Genomic DNA, 13,952 nt, shown 5'->3' on the forward strand with positions numbered 1-13,952 from the left:
GAGAATGAGTTTTAGTGGTTTGAAAAGAAGAAAAGAAGAAAAGGAAAAGTTAGACGGTTGCAACCTTTTCAAAAAAGGATATGGAAAAGAAGAAAAAGAGAAGCGTTCCCAAACACTCTCAATATATATTAGCTTTGTTTGTTACGTTGTTAGCGTAAGCCGTCCAACGGACGGGTATTAAACTAGTTTGGTATGGAAAGGAATAAGGAATTAATGAAAATTAAAGGTAAAATTACAATCCTACCCCTTATCATCTTAAACAAAATCAAGGGCCAAGATTAGTTCACACGGTTCACAAACAAAGATGTTGTTCACTCATGATATATATATATATATATATATATATACATATATAGGGGACCGCTAAAATGAAAACCACCTCCAGTTGTAAGAAACATGAGAACTTTTTGATCCAGAGCGAGTTAGACCAAATTTTTTTTTCATAAACGTAGATGCGTGTATTATAAACACATTTGTAAAAAAAATTAAAAAAAATGTCGTGTGTGTAGTTTTGAGCACCACAAGTTTGTGTTTACGGGTACCGTAAATTTTAAATAAAATCTTGCACATTTAGTCCTATAGCCCTAACAGAAAAGTTTAACTAAGTTAGGACTAAATGTGCAAGATTTTGTAACATAAAGTACAAAACCGTCAATTTTAAAGTCAAAGGACACCGTATGAAATTTGGTATAAACATAAAGGATAAAACTTGTAATTTACTCTTTATATAATGTAATATTTTAAATCTTAATAAAGAGTAAATTACAAGTTTTGTCCTTTATGTTTGCACCAAATTGCATGCGCTGTCCTTTAGCGCGAAAGTTTACAAGTTTTGTCCTTAACGTTTCAAAATCCTGCACGTTATGTCCTTTAGGCCAAACCCAGTTAGATTTTTTGGTTAAATCTGGTCATGTGCCTTGCACATGAGGGTATTATTGTCATTTCACCTTTTCAAGGGCTATTATGTAAAGAACTTTTATTAAGGGACTATTTTGTAACAATTACATACTTTTTTATTAATTAATATATAATATACACACACATTCACTCTTTTAATTAATCCTGAAAGCACTCTCAAAACCTTTTCAAATCCACATCGTCTCAAATTCCCCATGATTCCTTCATTCTTCTTCCAGAAACCCTAGAAAAATAGGGGTTTTTTAGTCTGTTAATAATCCGCCATTGTACTTCATCCACTGATGGAATCTCTGCAGTTGCGAGTTACATCCCTCAGAATTCCAGGTAAAACTTTGTCGTTTCGATTGTTTCTGTATCGTTATTGTTGTTTATGTATATACGTGTGTTTGAATTTTGAACCTTTTGTAGGAAGCGAGTGTTTTGGGGGAGTAGTTCATCGGGTGCGGATCCCGAGGTGATCGAGATTGCTCCTCTGTTGGTTGATCGAACTTCGAATGTGAATGTGAAGATCGATGTCGACGCAACGGCTTCAAATTCATCAGCTTGTGGTGTAATTGATGAGATGTTTTTAAGCTTCTTCGCTGGAGGTTGTTCTAGATCTTCCAATGTGTCTTCAGAGGAAACAGTTTTGGTGAAATAGGGCGAACTGCTAGGGTTTGGTTCGATGTTGGAGAGTTCTTCTACGTCGGGGTAGGCGGAGGTGGTGGTGACGGTGTTGGAGTGGCGGTGGGGATGGTTAGGGTTTCGTCGACGGTGGTGGGAGTGGTTAGGTTTTGGTTCACGGTGGTGGTGGTGGTTTGTGGTGGTGGTGGTTTGTGGTGGTGGATCTGACATTTCGGGTGCATGGTGGTTGTGTTGGGGGAATTGGAAGTGTCATCTCTATCTCTGTCAGGTGGTTGTAGGCAACGGTTTGAAGGTGATGGTAGGTTTCCGGTGGTGGGTGGCAGATGGTGACGGTGGGTTCTGGTGAGTGGTGGTGACAAGTGGTAGAGAGAGAGACGTTTGTTGAGGTTTTTTTTATATACTTTACTTTTTATTTTTTACAAATAGTCCCTCAATAAAAGTTCTTTACATAATAGCCCTTAAAAAGGTAAAATGACAACAGTACCCACATGTGCACGGCACATGACCAGATTTAACCAAAAAATCTAACTGGGTTTGGCCTAAAGGACATAACGTGCAAGATTTTGAAACGTTAAGGACAAAACTCGTAAACTTTCGCGCTAAAGGACAACGCCTGCAATTTTATGCATGGTTGTAAAACAAGGTTTCCAAGGCCGAGTACTCCCCAAGTAGTCGCTACAAGGTAGGTTGCCGAGGCGACTTTCTCTAATTCCGCCTAATTACTTGGAATCGATCAAACGCAGTCAAACTTGGCTAAAATCGGATCTAGTAGGTCAATTCGGGCCGAGTTTGACTTAAAAATAATAAAACATAATTTATATGACTATCATATTAAATAATGAATATCATTTTCACGTATTTTTTTTATAAATATTAGTAAATTTATGTTATTAGACATATATTTAATTTCTGGAAACTAATTTCTTTATAATTAAACATGTTCGAGTACTCCCCGAGTACTCTCCGCCTATGCCGAGTACTCTCAACTCCCCGGTCGACCGACTAGAGAGCGCCTAGCGACTTTTGCAACCATGATTTTATGTAAACACAAAGGACAAAACTTGTAATTTACTCCTTAATAAATGTAAGGCGAATTGGAAATAAATAATCCCACCTAACTCAATTTGGCCGATAATAATGTAAAGTCTGTTATCGGCCGATAATAATCCGAACTGGTCAATTTTTTTTTGTAAAATAGTCTGCCGTTAAAATAGCTTAATGGAGTTAAGTTTTTTTCCGAATTACAAACCGATGTCTAAGGGCTTTTGATCAGAACGAGGATACGAGAACGAGGATACGAGTCGATTGATGTAAAACTTAACTCGAAATTGTGTTCGAAATGGCTTGATTTTTGTTAATTGGAAGTTTAAACACCGCACCGTTTTCGTAGATTGGGGCAGTATTGTATTTCGAGGTAAGTTTTACATCAATCGACTTGTATCCTCATTCTGATCAAAAGCCCTAAAACATCGGTTTTGTAATTCGAAAAAAAAATATGTAGTTAAATGACCTAAGTGGAACATATATGAGTCTTTCTTATTATTTAGTGATTATTTTATGTTTGATTTAGATTTATCAATCAAGAAAATTGGTAATTATTAAGTGTTTTTTCTTCATCACCACTTCATATATCTTCCACTTAAGTCACTTTATTTTTTTAAAGATTATAATATTTGTTAAAAAATTATAAGGTTGTATAACTTAATGAAAGTCGACTTACTTTAAATTAAACAATATATATATGAATCATTTTAGTAAAACAGGTAAAAACAACTATGAATTTTGTTTTAGTAACTCTAAATGGGTGAATTATGTTAAGATAGATGAACCATCAAATATAGCAACCTTTATTTCATATGTAAAGGGATATTATATGTATCTATTAGTTACTATTGTATTATTATGTCTTTGAATTTGAATCATATTCAATAAAAATTAATTAGTTTGACCTTTTCTGGTCAACTTTGATTATTTTGGTCGTTGTCAATGTGCACAAAAAGAAAAAAAAGATTAGTTGCATTAGACTCCAGCACAAACAAACATAACACACAATTCCAGTCGGTATGTTTTTTTTTGAATCGCAGTCGGTATGTACATGTAGAATATTCAGACCATGTTTGAACATGATGATTGAGAGCATTATGCAAGATAAATGTTGCATGTGATGATAAAGTACAAATTGTTGGTGATGATTTTTGCTCACTAATGTTAGGGTTAGATACTTAGCTTTAACATTTTTACACAATAAAGTTTGTATCCTAAATGTAGAAACTTGGTTTGCAAATTTGTCCAATTTTCTATCTTGTCAACCGGTAAATTGTCAAACCATGCGCAAGTTGCGCCAGTAAGTGTCTGGATAAATAGATGGCACCATATAAAATGGGTCCAATATATGATCATCCCTGCGCTGGTTAACAGCCAGATATGGTCATCTGGGTCTAACAACCCCATAAACTTCCCAACATTGGATGAGAGTTTTGCCTTTTCCATCATGGCCAGAGCAATTTTTGGAACGAAGTTTGGCTGTTCGGCAGCCGCCCGCTGGTCTGTACACCAAAGAGTAGATGTCTTCAGCTTCCGAATTGTATGTTGCGCGAGCATTCGGTTTGTAAGTTGCATGGTTACCTTGCATCCTATTGGTGTAAACACTTGTGTTGTATGCTTCTTGATATGTAGGATAGAAATCCTTTGTCATTGTGTCCCACTCGTCAGGAATTACACGGGGACCTAGACGGTGCTGGATAGGAGTCTGCCTACGAAGATGCTCATATTGGGCATCATCGTGTCTTCCGGTGTCAGCATGTGTGTTGCGCGTGGTGCTCATAATGTGATGGAAGTCTTTGTTCCTGTTTTGTCGGTTGTGGTTCCCATGTCCGGCTGACACGTGTGACAGTGTACGGTCAAGGGGAGGTGAACCATAGGTTAACTCTCGAGTTGTGCATTCATATTGTTGCACGTACACAACATTTAGTGTTGCTTGTGACTTTATGTACAATGAGGTGGGAGTTTTTCCCTCTGGTAGCAAAGGTGAGAGTTGCGCGACTTGATTCAGCGGTATGACATCTGGATCTTGGTTTGTTTGTGCGACGCTTCCTTTTTCATGATGGAATGTGCCAGTATTGTACTCCACGTGTTCGTATTCCTTGTCATGGGTTTCAAAACGGTGCGAGGTGGTCCCTGTGGCTGTAGATTTAGAGTTCGAACCGAAAAGTGGAAATGCAGGAGGTTGATCAGCCATTGGATCGAAACGAAGAGAGAAAAGATGAAAGTTGTTTGTAGTAAAAACACAGATGGTGCCAATGAAGAAACATTGGTTCTAATGCAGGGCTGGAACCAAAGAGGTAGTATCGACAAGACTGTTAAACCTTAATCTTTCCTTGATCAATGACTAATGTTGTTCCGAGAGCGAGTCTGCAAAACAAGAACACTGTAAGCTCGTTATGAGGAGGAGAAGATGTGGGTTCTTTTCCTTACCACCCTTTGGCTTGAGAATAAGTATCACTTAAGAAAAGATAAGCAAGTTTGTGTTAAATGTTAGAGAGCCAAAGTTCAAATCCTTAAACCTTTTAAGGAGTCTGGTATTTATAGTCAAATAAGGGAGAGGATAAACGTGGGCTTATGTGCAATAGGCCAGCTATTACTGTCGATGAATATCCACTTGGTTCCCTCTAGCCAGATAGGTAGTGTCTGCAGAGGTGGAGTCGGCATGGCGCAACGTGATTGGCTACACGATGTCGTCCAAGTGTACCTTTTGTTGGGCTTGTCATCAACCGTCAACGGAGATCGTGTGGCAGCGTCTGGCACGACTGATCAGTGTCACGTACTCATCCTTTTGTGCTTGTTGTCCCATGCACGATTTGTCCATCGTGGGGGTGTATTTGCAGAGCCTGCTACAACCTGATTAGTTGCATGCTGCTGCCACATGTATTATTCGTCCTTTATGTGAGTTGTCGCCATGCACATGCGCGAATGTTCTCCTGCAGGAAACTCTAAGGCTTGCTGAGTGTTTGTGTATTAATCGTGGGTTTGGTATCCACGCATGTGGCTGTGCGCACTATTTAGGACCATACCCCTTCGAAAAGTTAATAAAGTTTTTTTTTAATATTGTTGGATTGCTAGTGTAGTTTTTCTTTAATTATTACTAGTATTATGCCCCCCGCGCGCGCGCGTTGCGGCACGCTAAGCCGCTAAACCATGAACTACTCGGTAAACATACATGTGATCTCTAAATAACTAATGGTAAGTGCAAAAGAGCTCGTAAATTGTTATTAAAGACAACTTTGAAAGCTATACGAATAGTCTCTTTTTAGCAGGTTATTTTCAATTGTGTTGTAGAAGTTTCATAACTGTTACCATGTTTCTTTCAGTTTCTTTTAACTTGACATGGTTCACTGTCTCCAAATGACATGTGGATATACAATAGATTATTAACGCAAGAATCATGTAGACTATAAACGTTTATTGAAGTGTATAAAATAAAATCACTATTAAAGTTTGTAATAAGTTTTAACCACATCACTCACTATAAAGTGTAAGTATGGTCTCTTTGATGGTATCAGCAGTCCCACTGTCAGTAGCAAAAATCCAACCAAGATTCCCAAGAAAATAAAGGGAATACCAATGGTAATTGTAAAAACACTAACCCATCAGTGCCTTAACCTGCTGCTCTGTGTAAGCGCTTACAAAGAACCATCAACATCGCAACTTCCACCTGCAAATCAGACCGTTCACAAACCAGTAAAACAAAAAACAATGCTGATTACAAATTAGAAAAAAAGATATCGTGAAAAATGGACAAATACCTATGTCTAAACGAACCGTGCTACGCGGCTGGGATGGTATTTCTTTAGTCTTTACCTTAAATTTGGCGGTTAGATTACACTATTACAAATTTAAATATTATTAACACTTACATGTTTAGTTGTAGTAAGCAAAAGAGATGATACTCACATGTCTGTATTTTGACATCTTCTACGTATTCTGGCGAAAACAATTGCATACAATGCTTTTTGTGAGATTGGCGTGGGGCTTCGATCTTGGTTTTCTTACTTGGGCCTTCTTCTGTGTCAGATAGAAACAAAAACAAATTGTTTTGCAGATTTCTTATATATTATAAAGGGGTTCCAATCCGTAAAGCAAAGAAAGTGTAAGGTGGTAATCTACGAAAAAAGAATAAAATAAGTAGATAGCACATACTCCCTAATGATTTTTAGGACTTCTTAAAATCTTCATAACTGTTTAAATCAGCAAAACTCAGAATAAATCAAAACTTACTACATGCAACACTGTGAAGATAAACATTCAAAACAAAAGAGAAACATATAACATTCTTCTTAAGAATAAATCACAATAATCCATAAACATGTGGATTTCCAATCGCGTGTGAAACTATTTTGACCAAGTATACAATATCATGGGTATTATTTATTAATGTTTTAGCTCAATAGTTATATGAAAGCCACGTTAGTCCTTGGACTGTTAACATTGCATTAGATGTACGCCAGATTCTCATTCTAGAACATACCATATAGATATGTCACTAAGCAAATTGCAAATTGAAGTTTTAGGATATGTTTAACAATCGATGAGGCTATCAAGGAGCCGATCAATCCTATGTATCTTGACTAAATCAAATATAATTATAACATAATAATATTTAATAGAACCATGTTAACAATTGCATATGGATGAATCTTTTCAAGAGTTTTGGATATGTTTAACGATCTGTGAACATACTGATTAAATCAAACGACACAGAAGACACAGAAAAATCAAGCAACTAAGTGTAATTGAGAAGAACTACACTTATGCTTTATCCAATTATGTTCATGTATACAAATCAAATACAGTAATCTACAAAGTCTTAATAGGAATTTCTGTCTTGTTTTCTTTCTTTCTCATGGCTCCAACAAAGTAATATTTCCAAGCTCACATAACCAGCCATACTATCTTTTCATGTAAGGTTAATTCCTAAAATACCAAAGTACTCTAATGTTTGTTCCGTATTAGTTGTATACTTGGTTCTGATTCACTTGTTACACCACAAAACAGAGCGCAAGAGAACACAACACTATAAAGCTAGACATAATAGCATGATCGGAACATATTAGAAACATGCAAATGCAAAATTGAAGCAATCAAATGCGTGAAGGAACGAACCTTGATCACAGTTGATGAAGAATCCATGTGAAGAAATGCAGCCCCAAAGAAAAAAATTCGGTCAAACGATTATCAAATAGAAGAACGAAAACTCAATCAGATTGTATTTTGTAGACCAACAGCTACTCATGCCATAGACCACCTCCTGCCGCCGCCCTCCACCATCGTCTGCTATCATCATCAACCTAGAAATGTACGAAAATGCTACATTCGACACTTTGGCAGCGACAATGGTTCCATTTGAGCCTCGAGACTGTGTCTCTCTCTCCCTTCCCACCGCCGCCGTAATCGCTCTCTTGGCACTTGCTTCGTCTCGTTGGAATCGAAGGCCACAGTCGATGCAACAACCTTATTTATGGTCTTTAAGAAGCACCGCCTTGTGTGAATGGACCAATGGTTTAACACGCGATCGTGCAGTGGTGTGGCGGCGGCTGTTTGCAGTGGTGAAAGCGGACCATTGAACGTAAGGAAGACCAAACAAACAAAGAAAATGATAAGGATGAAAGTATTAAATGCAAGTAAAAGGAGGGACTAAGAATGGAAATGCCACCAACATTTCCATTTAAGATATAGATAATGTATTTGGTAATGGGGTTGGATTTAAGACATCTGTGCAGATGTGTAAAGCCATGGTAATGAGGTTGGATTTATGACATCTGTGTAGAGGTGTAATAAAGCCAAGAATGTTAAAACTTAGTTAGGTACTGTGTTATCAAGGTTGCTGTAACTGCCAACACCTAGCCAACTGCAGTTTCATTTTTATATGGAAACAATGTTTCTAACCAGAAGGTAATCTTTATTGGATTCTTTCTGTTGCAAAATGTGTTAGAAGAAAAAGAGAACTTAAAATTGAAATCTAATATAATGTGAAGCGGTAAAGTTTAAATGACATTAAAACTTGCAATAATATGGAATTAGTTATGCAAGGTACTTAGTACTTACCATTTATCTTCGATTTTAACTTTTTTGACATTCTTGCATGCCCTTATTAATGGAGGTGACACTGTTTTCCGCATGTCCTGTGTAGTTTGTATATATTTGTATTAGTCGTCATTGTGATTGTCAATAAAAATAGAAAAGAGGTTTGTTCTTACCAGTCAATGATTATGGATGTGGCTTTCGGCTTGCAAGCATATCATTGACAACTTGCATTTGATAATCTTTTTGGTACTCTATTCTTGCATGTATGTTGATGGAAGGTCTGTAAATTTCTATACAAAAGAGCATAACAAAGGTAAGTGAATTTAAGCCTCCCAAAATCAAGAATAGTTATAGGGACTTTACCTTGGACAAAGAGAAATAGTTAGAATTAACGTGCCTAATTCTCATTACAGAATTTTATCAAACAAACTGTATAGATAGAACTCCAAGAATAATTTTTTTTAGGCTTGGCCCAATGTGTAGAAATAGATACCCATCTAATAAATCAATTTTGGCACATCAAGAATTTGAACTCATGAGCCCGAAATACCCCTTTGCGTTCTATGCGGCTGTTCCCAACTATACGCATACGACAACATCCATTTTTAGTCTTCTACTATTAACTCAAGTGGATTCATATTTTTAATCTTCTACTATTAACTCAAGTGGATTCATGATAGCATCTACCATATCAAGTATATACAATCCAGTAATCCTATAATAAAATTCTATCGTTATCATTGAAAAGCTAATTAAAGTATTGAAAAGCCAATTAAAGTGTTTGAGTTTAACAATATATGATAGCCATCAACCATGAAATTAAATTTGTCACCATATGATTTATGTTAAACCATTCATTCTTGACTTTGTTGGTCAACATTTTTTTATCAAATAACTGTACTTTAAAAAAAATTCCTAAAAAACCATGTTCAAAACTCATGTGCTTACCAGAATCAAGGTTGCCAAATATCAAGTTTTTCTAAAGAAATCATACAAAAGTCCATCACACCTTGGCCGCCGTGAAACCCAATGCTTCACCTTCACCAACCTACCTTCAAAACCCTAGACCCTTAATCAACATATCTTCTAATTTCTTGACTAAAATAAAAAATACATACCTATTTATCTCTGTTCCCCTATGAATAAGAGAAGATAATAGAAAGGTTGACCGATCGCTGGAATCCATTGAATCCTAGCTCCCAAGTCACCGTTGATTCCTCACTTTACTAAACCCTCAGGTTGCTCGATCTACCCAGGCAACACCTCATCATCGCTCGATTGAATTCTTCTCCCAAGTCACCGTTGATTCCTCATCATCGCTAGATTGGGGATGCCAGGAAAACGACGAAACTACCTCAATCCGAGTTCCTCCCCGTCGTCAGAAATCACAGGCCGCAGCTTATGTGAAGCAGTCGCCAACAGAGAGCAAGAATAAGGATAGAGAGAGAGCGCGAAGGAGAACCAACGATGATGGCACATGGGATGTAAAGATGGTGTCAGGCAATTGAGAAAACTTGAAGGGTTTATCTTGGACAACTAAAACACCACCGATCTTTATCTTTAAGATTATATAAATTTGAATTTAAGTGTCATAAAAAAATATTATGAAACTTAGTTACTATTTAATATTATCTTTTTTTTTTTTACGTTTGTCCTGAACGATAGGTAACTTTAAAATAAGAATCACTACCATGTTTCATAATATTTTCATATAAACGATTTGAAAATTTTCAAAGTGATTTTTATATTAAAGCAAAGGAACACAAATCTGGTTTGTTTTTCTAAACCTGTTCGGGTTGAAACCAGTTCTAGTTGGGTCAACAAAAGTCAAAATCGATGTTGGTTCGGGTTGGAACTGGGTTGAAAAAAGTTAAATGCCTGTGTTTGACTGGTTCTAGTTACGTTTGACCGGTTCCAAAATATAGGTTTACCACCACTGCTAGAAAACTGAACAATTGCCACCAAAATTTTCCTATGCAATTATTTTTGTCACAAACATATTTGTGACGCATTTTTTACGAAAAAACGATCCCTAATTTTGTGACAACATTGCGACGTGAAAGCGACCAAATGTAAAAAACACCCTAATGAATTCATATATGCGTCGCACATTTGTGAGAAGAGTTAATTACATAGTTAGTCCCTGTGGTTTGCACAAAATAATATACTTAGTTACTAATAGTTTAAAATCACCTTCTAGGGTATTAACTTCTCATTTTGTAACGTTTGGAGGTACTAACTTCTAGGGTATTAACATAGTTAGTCCATATGGTTTGCACAAAATAACATACTTAGGTACTAATAGAATGTGATTTTAAACCTACAAATAACGTTAAACCACCAAACGTTACAAAATGAAAAGTTAATACCCTAAAATATGATTTTAAACTATTAGTATCTAAGTATGTTACTTTAGGCAAACTACAAGAACTAACTATGTAATTAACTCTTTGTGAGAAATAACCTAAAAAAATTATAATTATTGTTAACTGAATACTTTATGGAATAATTTACGAGTTTTGCAACTCAATTCCTACACATGTGTGACAGATTATTTATTTGTTAATAGAAAATAAGGATTTCGTTGAAAATAGGTAGAAAAACTAAATAAAAAATATTCCTTCAGTGGAAATGCGTAGGAAACACTTTATTTATTAACTAGTTATTTACCCCGCGCTTCGCGGCGGGAGTGTGATCGTTTTTCTCAATGCAAGCGGTTGGAGTTTCGTTATTATCGGTTTGGCTTGTCGAAAAACATAAAGGCAAACACCGATACCTTTTCCCTTTTGGCAAAATACCAGCAACGATGTTCGCTCATAAACGGTTAGATTCGTTACGGTATCACAACTGTAACGTCGCCCACTATAGCATACAATACCAAAAACTTAGTTGATTATGAGTAAAACTACGTTTTGAAGAAAATCTAAATTGAAACATTCACCTAAAAAAAACATAAAAACAACCATGCATTCCGTAAATTTGGATGAATTTTGTAAAATTGTGGTAAGTGTTCATAAAACCATTTATTTTTATCACCTATTTTACCTATTTCCATTCTTGTTTTTAAGCTGTTGCGGCTTCCAAACAAACATAATTTGATCAAAATCTAAGAGAACATAATTTGCTCAAAATCCAAAAACCTCTTAGAGGATCACAAGTTAACGGGTTTTTTCTCATTATAGTTATTGTAAATTAAAGTTTCATTATTTCTAGAGCACCACCGTCCCCCACCTTTTGTTTCCCGGCGAGAGATCTCTCACCACCATCACCGTCGGCGACGATGAAGAACATCACCATCATCATCGCAGCTTGGTGAGAGAGCTAATAGTGTCGCTTCATCACCACAATCGGAGCTTCACCACCACCTAACCATCGCCCTCTTCGAACACGTCACCACAACAAAACAGCCACCACCACCGACGTCGTTGCACGCGTCTACGACGCCACCACACACACCCTTCACCATCAACGATTTCTATCAGATCTGAAATATTGTGCTAATCTTTGGCAGTGTGCGGAACATAATCCAGATCGAGACTCAGAAACACATCATCACGATCTCATTAACATCCATGCGCCAACCAAAAGATTCAAAGCTATAACCGGAGAACAACAGAGGCGTCGCAAACTGGACTTCAGCCGCGGCCATAGACAACCGGAGCCACCGGCGATGGCAGGGCAAGTGGCAACACCTGAAGCTCTCCTTCTATGGAGAGAATAGAAAAGGGGCTTCTAAAAATCGTTCAGCATTTCACATCATCGGAAAAGGACCGTCGCCGGAGAAAGCAAGAAAGAGAGAGATCAGGGAGAAGCGATGGAGATAAGACCGATAAAGAGAGCAGCTTTTATCAGAAAAGTCAAAAGTAAAGCTTTACTCTCTCTCATATCTTTCTACAGTATGATATTTCCTGCGATGACACGTAAAGGAAATGCTTAAAGTGTTGTGGATCTCTCTACCGGACAAAAAAATGCATGGCACTATTGTAAATAGCATAAAAATTTTGTCCATTTGCTTTACTGTTCATAAGAACCTACATCAATTGTTATTATATAAAATATAAAATAATAGTTATATAATAACAATAGAAAAATTAATATTATGGATTCCCTGGAAAATACGTAGGAAACAATTTATTTATCAAAAATTATTTGTGCTAGTTATATTAACCATAACGAGTACAATAAAAAAATAGTATATTTAATTAGGATTAGGGCCGTTCAAATCGCTCGCCGCTCGTCGCTTGCTCGACCCTCGTTCGGAAATTACTCGGAAAATGCTCGTTCGATTTGACGCTCGGTTGTAAACGAGCCGCTCTGCTCGGTTCGGTTTGTAAACGAGCCAAGCATGAGCAAAGGTCTGCTCGATTCGGTTCGGCTCGAATTATTTTTTTTTAATTAGTATATATATACACATACATATATAGAGGCCGGTTAACGTACAATAGGGATTATCGTACATTACGTACGCGATAACCCTAGCCGTCAGATCTTCATCTCCCATGCGATTTAATACCTTCATGCGAACTGTACGAGCTGTGCGAATTCAATCTTCCACATGCGATTTTCTCCATCTACACACCCCATGCCATTTTTCACATTACCCCATGCTAACCATTTTTTCACATGCGATATTCAATTTTCCACATGCGATTCTACACACCCCATGTCATTTTTCACATTACCCCATGCTAGCCATTTTTTCACATGCGATATTCAATTTTCCACATGCGATTCTACACACCCAATGCCATTTTTCACATTACCCCATGCCATTTTTTCACATGCGATATTCAATTTTCCACATGTGATTCTACACACCCCAATTTTTTCACTACATTACCCCATGATAGCCATTTTTTCACATGCGATATTCAATCTTCTACATGCGATTCTACATACCCCATGACATTTTTCACATTACCCCATGCCATTTTTTCACATGCGATATTCAAAGCTTCCAATTTTTTCACATGCGATTTTGTCCATCTACACACCCCATGCTATTTTTCACACTACCCCATGCTAACAATTTTTTCACATGCGATATGTCACTACAAGAAAAAAGCCATTTAGTGGCATACACTTTTAATGACATTTAATTCTTATGCCACTAATTTAGGTTTTTAGTGGCACTTTGTGTATTCCATATTTGCTTACCACACAATTTTTACGGCATTTAGTTTTTTACCACTATTTTATGTTTAACGGCACTTTTAGTGTGCTTTTAATGGTATTTAGGTTTTGTGCCACTGAAAATTTCACCCAAAGCATTCATTTTACCAAAATATTCCCTCTAGAAATTTCACTCCCAAATTTCATTCCCTCTAGAA

The 13,952-nt window shown here is 36.8% G+C and overlaps 1 long non-coding RNA gene across 7 annotated transcripts; it reads right to left on the reverse strand.

The window, feature by feature from the left end:
• Positions 1-3,637: 3,637 nt before the first annotated feature.
• LOC110911111 lies at positions 3,638-10,146 on the reverse strand. Of its 7 annotated transcripts, none has more exons than XR_004880480.1 (8): positions 9,741-10,146; positions 9,571-9,670; positions 8,796-8,912; positions 7,702-8,720; positions 6,493-6,603; positions 6,345-6,423; positions 5,106-6,253; positions 3,638-4,953 (listed from the first exon to the last, which is right to left on the reverse strand). It is a non-coding gene; the product is annotated as an uncharacterized LOC110911111 (long non-coding RNA). The 7 variants fall into 7 exon arrangements; XR_004880485.1 differs by lacking the exon at positions 3,638-4,953 and having other exon boundaries at positions 5,950-6,253; positions 6,493-6,600; positions 7,702-8,132; positions 8,644-8,720; XR_002576798.2 differs by lacking the exon at positions 3,638-4,953 and having other exon boundaries at positions 5,950-6,253; positions 7,702-8,132; positions 8,644-8,720.
• Between the last annotated feature and the right edge of the window lie 3,806 nt (positions 10,147-13,952).

Source organism: Helianthus annuus, chromosome 15 (assembly GCF_002127325.2).
Source record: "Helianthus annuus cultivar XRQ/B chromosome 15, HanXRQr2.0-SUNRISE, whole genome shotgun sequence".
NCBI classification, from domain to species: domain Eukaryota; kingdom Viridiplantae; phylum Streptophyta; class Magnoliopsida; order Asterales; family Asteraceae; genus Helianthus; species Helianthus annuus.